Raw genomic sequence first — 9,375 nt, 5'->3', positions numbered from 1 at the left:
TAAAAGGGGATGGATGGCCTGATCAATACTCCATTGTCAATACTCCATTGATGATGTTGCAGCCTCCCTTCTCCTCATCTGCAATTCTATCCATGTTCTCAGAATCAGAAACTTTATTCAGCTCCAGGCATTTGCCATCAGCATCAATATGTACTTCATCATGTGAGATAGCAGCTGATAGATCCCTGCCTCCTACACCCTGAAGACTATGATCAGATGCTGCACAATATTTTGCCATCATAACATGGCTATCAGATGCAGACAGGCTGCCAGCATTCAGAAACTTTTCCACACAATCTGCAGTTGGCAAAATTTCTTTCCTATTTGCTGAAAAAGGATCAGTACACTTTCCATCAATCCAAGAATCACCTGAGTCATCTGCTGTCTTCTTATCGGTAAAAAAAAAAACCTGCATTGCTAACCTCCCTGCTAACCTCAAAAGCATGTTCTGATTGTAATGAACTTTCCAGCAGACCTTTTGACATCCATTCTGCTGTGCATGACCCTTCTGTAACAGCCCTACGACTACTTCCAAGATATGATCCTACAGCATTCAATCCTGTTTCAAATTCAGCAAAGCTTTGGTTGGATGCATTGTGGGAGGCTAGAGTTGTACATGCCATCTGTGTTATCATCTGCACTAGTATCTTCTTCACTACTGAGATCAACTTCATCTTCATCTTCCTAGCTTGAAGAAGAGTCCTGGTTTGCTTGGGACTGGAGTGATTTGAGTTTCATTTCTCCCCAACGACTTGCAAAGATCGATCCCGTGGTTGGAACAGTCTTCTTAGCAGACTGTGGCTTTGGAATCTGTTTACACTGAAGAAGTCACATTGTCTAGTGATTCAGCAATGTTTCAGCATAGGGGATAAGCATTTGGTTCTTCTTCAACAAGCTATGGTTCATGGAGAACCATTGGAGCATTATTGAGTAGAGTATGATGCTGGGATATACTACTATTTTGGTTCAAGCATTCTTACTACAAGATTGGCTTTGAGGAGTTCATCAAGCAAGCTCAAGGCTAAAACAGGGTGCAGTCCAAATAGGGACAGATTTGGAAAAGTTGCTACAGAAATTAGTAGCATCATTCTAACAACAAAGAAACAACTGGAAGTGATACTAGATATCATAAGCTTCGAGTGGAGCCATCAAACGTCTAATGTGGACACATATTTCTCGGCCTAGAGCCTATTTGGTACCAGCAGTTCACTAACAGTTCACTGTGGACAGTTTTGGAAATTCTTAAACAGAGAGGGGTATTGCTACTCCTAAATTCAAACCAGGATTTCTAATTGATACTAGACATCCTAACCTTCGAGGCAAGCTATCATACACCTTATTTGGACTTCTATTTTTCAAGGAACAACATATTTCTTCAACTTGACTGCAATGGCAGCTGATACAATAGCTCCAGCTCTAGTGAACACCGTTGGCTTCAAACACAAGCTAAAATTGACAAACTTGTAGTTTCGGCTGAACAGTGTATTGCCCTTATAAAGGCATTTATGGAAAAAATAGCAAGACCTGAATCAAATGCTTATGCTCATGGCCAACATCTATATGCTGATGGTACACCTGAATCAAATGCTTATGCTTATGGACAACATGTATATGTTGATGGTACACACTATGATCTACATGCATCTTATGAATATGAACAGCAACAACATGCAAATGAGTATGAGCAGTATGCAAGTACATCTGGACAGCATGTTAATGCTTATAAATATGATGTACCATATCAAAATGCAGAGTATCATTCCATTGAACCTTGGTAGCAGAATGGTTATTATGGTCAACATGCTTATGCTTATGAGAATCCATCTCTTCAGCAAAATAGTTATGATTATACTTGTGAAGCTCTCTTGGTTGACCAACCCAGTTCTTATGGATGTGACAGAAATGGTTATGCTTATCAGTACACTTCTAGCTTTGATCAACAGCAAAAGCAAGTGATTATGACCAATGCTATGGGACTAATGATCAAATGCAGCATGCTTATGTATGTGAGCAGCAAACATCAGTGGAAGCAAATGCATATGCTCAACCAAACTGTCCCTCTGATGTGCAGCAGGGCTATTATCACCATATGCAGTATGGACAGCATGAGCAATATGGTCATGAGTATGGACAGTCATCTGTTGTACATGATGAGCATGGACAGCCATTTGTTGTACATGATGAGCATGGACAGCCATCTGTTATGCATGAGCAGCAAGATGACTATGAGTAGCATGTCAAAACTCTCATAGAGCTGACCAATGGTGATGAACATGTGTGTAAATTGCTATCTAAGGCTAAACGTGTTAGACACCTTACTAGTGATACAATACGGGAACTGCATGCTGCTGGCTTATGCTATCATTGTGCTAAGCCACTATCTTGTAATCACCAAGCCACATGTAGGGCAAAGTCTGCCAAAATAATCTTGATATTTGAATATTATGATGCAAATGATGGAGAACATCTTGTTGAAGACCATTTTGGTATGAGTCCACAACAAGAAGTTCAACAACAAGAAGTTTAGTTCAAGAAGGCAGATTATGGACAGCATGTGGATTTGGAGGATCGTCATGGAATGGAGACTTCGTTAGTGAGTACCATCATGATGATCATGCTTCCAGCAGTATTTGATTTAGATCTTGTGAAAGTTGATCCAATGCATGGCAATGATACAACTTTTCCTTTTGATCCGGGAGGCTATAGGCTGATTTTGACCTCCTGTATAGATTAGTACTACTATTGAATATTAGGTAATCTTTTCCTTTACCCCTTGTAATGCTGTACAGAGTAGTACTCTGCAGCCCCCCCACTTGGCTATACCAATAAGTCCAATATTTGTTTTTGAGGACAAAAACCTTCATTTTGAGTGGGGATGGATTGTAAGAAGTTGGGAATAGTTAAAAATGCTGATAATATGCCATGTCACACTGACATTGGTATATAAGGAGAGAAGTTGTAATTTTTCATATCTTTTGACAAATTAATACAATTACAGTCTTTCTCTCCCTTCTTGCTCACAGCTTCTATGGCTTCCTCATCTTTCTTGTCTTTCTCTCTCTAAATCTAGTCTTTCTCTCTCCTCGTCACTCTTATTCTCAATCTTCCTGCAGTCTTTCTCTCTCCTCTACAGTATTTCTCTCTCCTCTTTGTCTCTCCCTGGTTCTCTCTCTGACAAGTGGTATCAGAGCTTCAGTCTTTGATCCATTATTTTCTTCCAATTTCAGTCTCATTTTCCTATTTCAAAACCAATTTCAGACAAAAATGGTACAAGACAGTGACTAGTGGAGTGCTGCAGGACACCTACAGTTAGCAAGTGACTACATCTGGAGATATCCAAGGTCAGATATGGCGGATAAAGGCTTAAATGGCTGGACGTCATCAAATTTTATGCAAATTTGAAGGCGATTGAGGAGCAAGCGAAGCCAACCTATAGTGGCCATGCGTGCTATCGAGCTCCGAGGACGTCCTTTTTGCTGCACGCTTTCTTGCAGGCTCGGGATTATGCAGCTTCCTGTATGCGAGGCTTCTTATATGCTAGTCATTTCAGTCGCTCGTTCTCAGAACCGCAAGGTCACAAGCCATCCTTGATCGCAATGATAATCAGCACAAAGGCAAGGGGAAGAGCTGATGCAAATCTTCCAAAAATAGCGAGCTGAGGGATCTCGTCAAACATAAGATGACCAGAAAATAGATCTGTTGCAGGGTGCAAGAAGGTGTGAATCCGCTCAAGCGATGGGCGTGTATGAGCCCCCCGTGCCATAAAGGATGCAAAATTTGATGTTCAAATTGTGACTCTCTGTCTGGGGCTCACTGTGCTGAACAGCCGAAGAGATATTGGCACAGGTTCTTCGGAAGCTGGTTGATGATGCATCAAAATTTCTGAATGATTCAGTGAAGAAAGCAGTCGTTACAGTGCCTGCATACTTCAATGGCTCGCAACGTCAAGCCACTAAGATGCTGGCCGAATTGAAGATGAGAGAGAGATTCATTCTAACACAGACGCAGAAGAGAGTAGCCTTGAGCTTGACATAAGGCTTCAGGGGTTATGTTGATTCAGTGCTTTGATCACCTTTGCCTAACCTTATTTTTAAGGCGAAATTCGAGAGTAGAATTTGTGCCTTCTTGTACAAGGAGCCTGCAAGTATATATTACGCCTTCTGTACAAAGAAAGTAAAAGGGGATGGATGGCCTGATCAATACTCCATTGTCAATACTCCATTGATGATGTTGCAGCCTCCCTTCTCCTCATCTGCAATTCTATCCATGTTCTCAGAATCAGAAACTTTATTCAGCTCCAGGCATTTGCCATCAGCATCAATATGTACTTCATCATGTGAGATAGCAGCTGATAGATCCCTGCCTCCTACACCCTGAAGACTATGATCAGATGCTGCACAATATTTTGCCATCATAACATGGCTATCAGATGCAGACAGGCTGCCAGCATTCAGAAACTTTTCCACACAATCTGCAGTTGGCAAAATTTCTTTCCTATTTGCTGAAAAAGGATCAGTACACTTTCCATCAATCCAAGAATCACCTGAGTCATCTGCTGTCTTCTTATCGGTAAAAAAAAAAACCTGCATTGCTAACCTCCCTGCTAACCTCAAAAGCATGTTCTGATTGTAATGAACTTTCCAGCAGACCTTTTGACATCCATTCTGCTGTGCATGACCCTTCTGTAACAGCCCTACGACTACTTCCAAGATATGATCCTACAGCATTCAATCCTGTTTCAGATTCAGCAAAGCTTTGGTTGGATGCATTGTGGGAGGCTAGAGTTGTACATGCCATCTGTGTTATCATCTGCACTAGTATCTTCTTCACTACTGAGATCAACTTCATCTTCATCTTCCTAGCTTGAAGAAGAGTCCTGGTTTGCTTGGGACTGGAGTGATCTGAGCTTCATTTCTCCCCAACGACTTGCAAAGATCGATCCCGTGGTTGGAACAGTCTTCTTAGCAGATTGTGGCTTTGGAATCTGTTTACACTGAAGAAGTCACATTGTCTAGTGATTCAGCAATGTTTCAGCATAGGGGATAAGAATTTGGTTCTTCTTCAACAAGCTATGGTTCATGGAGAACCATTGGAGCATTATTGAGTAGAGTATGATGCTGGGATATACTACTATTTTGGTTCAAGCATTCTTACTACAAGATTGGCTTTTAGGAGTTCATCAAGCAAGCTCAAGGCTAAAACAGGGTGCAGTCCAAACAGGGACAGATTTGGAAAAGTTGCTACAGAAATTAGTAGCATCATTCTAACAACAAAGAAACAACTGGAAGTGATACTAGATATCATAAGCTTCGAGTGGAGCCATCAAACGTCTAATTTGGACACATATTTCTCGGCCTAGAGCCTATTTGGTACCGGCAGTTCACTAACAGTTCACTGTGGACAGTTTTGGAAATTCTTAAACAGAGAGGGGTATTGCTACTCCTAAATTCAAACCAGGATTTCTAATTGATACTAGACATCCTAACCTTCGAGGCAAGCTATCATACACCTTATTTGGACTTCTATTTTTCAAGGAACAACATATTTCTTCAACTTGACTGCAATGGCAGCTGAGAACAATAGCTCTAGCTCTAGTGAACAACGTTGGCTTCAAACACAAGCTAAAATTGACAAACTTGTAGTTTCAGCTGAACAGTGTATTGCCCTTATAAAGGCATTTATGGAAAAAATAGCAAGACCTGAATCAAATGCTTATGCTCATGGCCAACATCTATATGCTGATGGTACAGCTGAATCAAATGCTTATGCTTATGGACAACATGTATATGCTGATGGTACACACTATGATCTACATGCATCTTATGAATATGAACAACAACAACATGCAAATGAGTATGAGCAGTATGCAAGTACATTTGGACAGCATGTTAATGCTTATAAATATGATGTACCATATCATAATGCAGAGTATCATTCCATTGAACCTTGGTAGCAGAATGGTTATTATGGTCAACATGCTTATGCTTATGAGAATCCATCTCTTCAGCAAAATAGTTATGATTATACTTGTGAAGCTCTCTTGGTTGACCAGCCCAGTTCTTATGGATGTGACAGAAATGGTTATGCTTATCAGTACACTTCTAGCTTTGATCAACAGCAAAAGCAAGTGATTATGATCAATGCTGTGGGACTAATGATGAAATGCAACATGCTTATGTATGTGAGCAGCAAACATCAGTGGAAGCAAATGCATATGCTCAACCAAACTGTCCCTCTGATGTGCAGCAGGGCTATTATCACCATATGCAGTATGGACAGCATGAGCAATATGGTCATGAGTATGGACAGTCATCTGTTGTACATGATGAGCATGGACAGCCATTTGTTGTACATGATGAGCATGGACAGCCATCTGTTATGCATGAGCAGCAAGATGACTATGAGCAGCATGTCAAAACTCTCATAGAGCTGACCAATGGTGATGAACATGTGTGTAAATTGCTATCTAAGGCTAAACGTGTTAGACACCTTACTAGTGATACAATACGGGAACTGCATGCTGCGGGCTTATGCTATCGTTGTGCTAAGCCACTATCTTGTAATCACCAAGCCACATGTAGGGCAAAGTCTGCCAAAATAATCTTGATATTTGAATATTATGATGCAAATGATGGAGAACATCTTGTTGAAGACCATTTTGGTATGAGTCCACAACAAGAAGTTCAACAACAAGAAGTTTAGTTCAAGAAGGCAGATTATGGACAGCATGTGGATTTGGAGGACCATCATGCAATGGAGACTTCGTTAGTGAGTACCATCATGATGATCATGCTTCCAGCAGTATTTGATTTCGATCTTGTGAAAGTTGATCCAATGCATGGCAATGATACAACTTTTCCTTTTGATCCGGGAGGCTACAGGCTGATTTTCACTACAAGGGAATGGGGCAATAGCGACGGCCATTTGCGACGCAAAAAGGCGGTGTCGCTAAAAGCGTCGCTATATGCGTCGCTATTAGCTTCGCCATTTCCGTCGCTATATGCGTCGCTATTTGCGTCGCTAATATTAGCGACGCATATAGCGACGCTAATAGAGACGCAAATAGCGACGCAAATAGAGACGCTAATAGCGACGCATATAGCGACGCCGGTCTGGGGAAAAAATTTCGAAAACCCGAGCGTAACATTCGTCGAAAGAACATTTGCGAGAAAGAATGAAAGAGAGAGCGAGAGAGCTTAAAGCTTTGCGAGGGAGAGAGAGAGAGAGAGAGGGAGCTCATCACTATGCCGCCGCCGCTATATATGAAGAAGAAAGAGAAGTGTGCAATGGAGAAGGGAGGGAAGGTGCAAAGAGAAGGTACAAAGGGTTTCATCTTCAAGCCTTTGAGGTAGGTACATTGCCTCTTCTTGCTTTATTTTTGTGTTATCTTGTTTTCTTTTTTTGTTTTTCTTTGCAAAGAGATACATGGAAAGAGAGGGAGGGAAGAAAGAAGGGAGAAGAATGAAGGGAGAGAAAGAGAGAAAAAGGTAGAGAAATGAAATAAAGAGAAAGAGGAAGAGAGAAATGAGAGATGAAGGGAGGGATAGAGGATGAGTGAGAGAAACAACGAGAGAGAGAGGGGGAAAAAACAAAGAGAGAGGAAACAAAGAAAGGGAAATAGAGAGAGGGAGAGATAAATAGAGAGAGGGAGAGGGGAGGGGAAGAGAAATAGAGAGAGGGAGAGGGAGAGGGGAGGGGGAGAGAAATAGAGAGAGGGAGAGGGAAGGAAGAGAGGAGGAGGACGTAGAAAAGAAGGGTGAGGTAAAGAGAGGAAGGAGAGTGAAAAGAAGAGAGAGAGAGAGGGAGAAAGAGAGATAGAGAGAAAAAATAGAGAGCGAGAGAGAGGGAGAGAGAAATAGGAAAACAATGAGAGAATGAGAGAGAATGTTAATAAAGAAAAGTAAAGGGAGAGGGGGGAGAGAGAGATAAAGAGAGGTGGGGTGACATTTCTTTCAATATCTTTGTTTCTTAAGCTTTTTATTTTCTATCTTTGATTGTCTTTGCAATGAGATGAGTTGAGTGAGAGTGGGGAGGGAAGGAGGGAGAGAAATAGAGAGAAGAAGGGAGAGGAAGGAAGAGAGAGATGGAGAGAAATAAAAAACAGGAGAGAGAGGGGCTTCATAAAAATTTGTCAAAACCCGAGCATGGCATTTTACAGGTTTGTAAACAAGCAAGAGAGAGAGAGAGAGGCCGTTCCCACTACCGCCATCCATGAAGAGGGAGGAGACAAGTGTAAGGGAGAAGGAAGGAACTCTCGAATAAGAAAAAAATGAGAGAAGTACGAAGGGATTCTTCTTCAAGCTTTGAGGTAAGTGCATTATCTATTCTCTCTTTGTTTTTCTCTTTTCTTTACTTCTCTCTTTCTTTTTGTTGATGAGTGTATTGAGAGAAGAAGTGAGATAGATCAACATGTACAAGGGAGATTGAGAGAGAGAGAGAGAGAGAGAGAGAGAGAGAGAGAGAGAGGTCGCTGCCACCGCCAATCCACCACAAAAAGAGAGGGGACAACTGCAAAGAAGAAGGAGGGAGCCCGTGAAGGAGAAGAAGAAGAAGGAGAGTAGCGCGAAGGGATTCTTCTTCAAGCTTTGAGGTAAGTGCATTATCTATTCTCTCTTTGTTTTTCTCTTTTCTTTACTTCTCTCTTTCTTTTTGTTGATGAAGAGTGTATAGAGAGAAAAAGTGAGAGAGATCAACGTGCGCAAGGGAGATTGAGAGAGAGAGAGAGAGAGAGAGAGGTCACTGCCACCGCCAATCCACCACAAAAATAGAGGGGACAACTGCAAAGAAGAATGAGGGAACCCGTGAAGGAGAAGAAGAAGAAGGAGAGAAGCGCGAAAGGATTCTTCTTCAAGCTTTGAGGTAAATGTATTATATCTTCTCTCTTTGTTTTTCTCTTTTATTTACTTCTCTTTTTATTTTTGTTGATGAATAGATGTATAGAGAGAAGAAGGGAGACAAATCAACACAAGGGAGATTGAGAGAGAGGGAGAGAGAGAGAGAAGCTGCCATTGCCACTACCATTGCCAGCACATCCACTAAAAGAGAGGGGACAACTACAAAGGACAAGCCAACCTCTGTCTCTTCTCCATCTTGCCCTCCTCGAGCTTGCATGGTAGGCACCAAGCAAGCATTTCCCCGTTTCTCGGCCATGGAGAGGCCTCATGCCAAAGCCCGCCACCTGGAGTACAAGGTGGAGCCTCCTCTAGTGCAGCAACAGGTACTCCCCATAGAGCACAATGACCACTAGAGAAGAAGAGGAGATGGAAACCAAGCAGGCACAAGTGTGAGACAACCCACCAGTAGGAAGGTAGACTGCTACAACTATGACGATAGAAAGAAGAGCCTACATGATGTACTACGTGTACCTTCTATTAC

At 41.8% G+C, this 9,375-nt stretch overlaps 1 long non-coding RNA gene across 1 annotated transcript; it reads left to right on the top strand.

The window, feature by feature from the left end:
• The first annotated feature begins 8,542 nt into the window (after positions 1-8,542).
• On the top strand, positions 8,543-9,055 carry LOC148026554 (uncharacterized). The gene is made up of 3 exons (XR_015692816.1): positions 8,543-8,590; positions 8,769-8,859; positions 8,933-9,055. It is a non-coding gene; the product is annotated as an uncharacterized LOC148026554 (long non-coding RNA).
• Positions 9,056-9,375: the final 320 nt, after the last annotated feature.

This window comes from Lygodium microphyllum, chromosome 13, assembly GCF_053477565.2.
Source record: "Lygodium microphyllum isolate KBCC chromosome 13, Lygodium_microphyllum_v1.1.10, whole genome shotgun sequence".
Lineage (NCBI taxonomy): Eukaryota > Viridiplantae > Streptophyta > Polypodiopsida > Schizaeales > Lygodiaceae > Lygodium > Lygodium microphyllum.
This window is presented reverse-complemented; position numbering and strand designations above follow the sequence as displayed.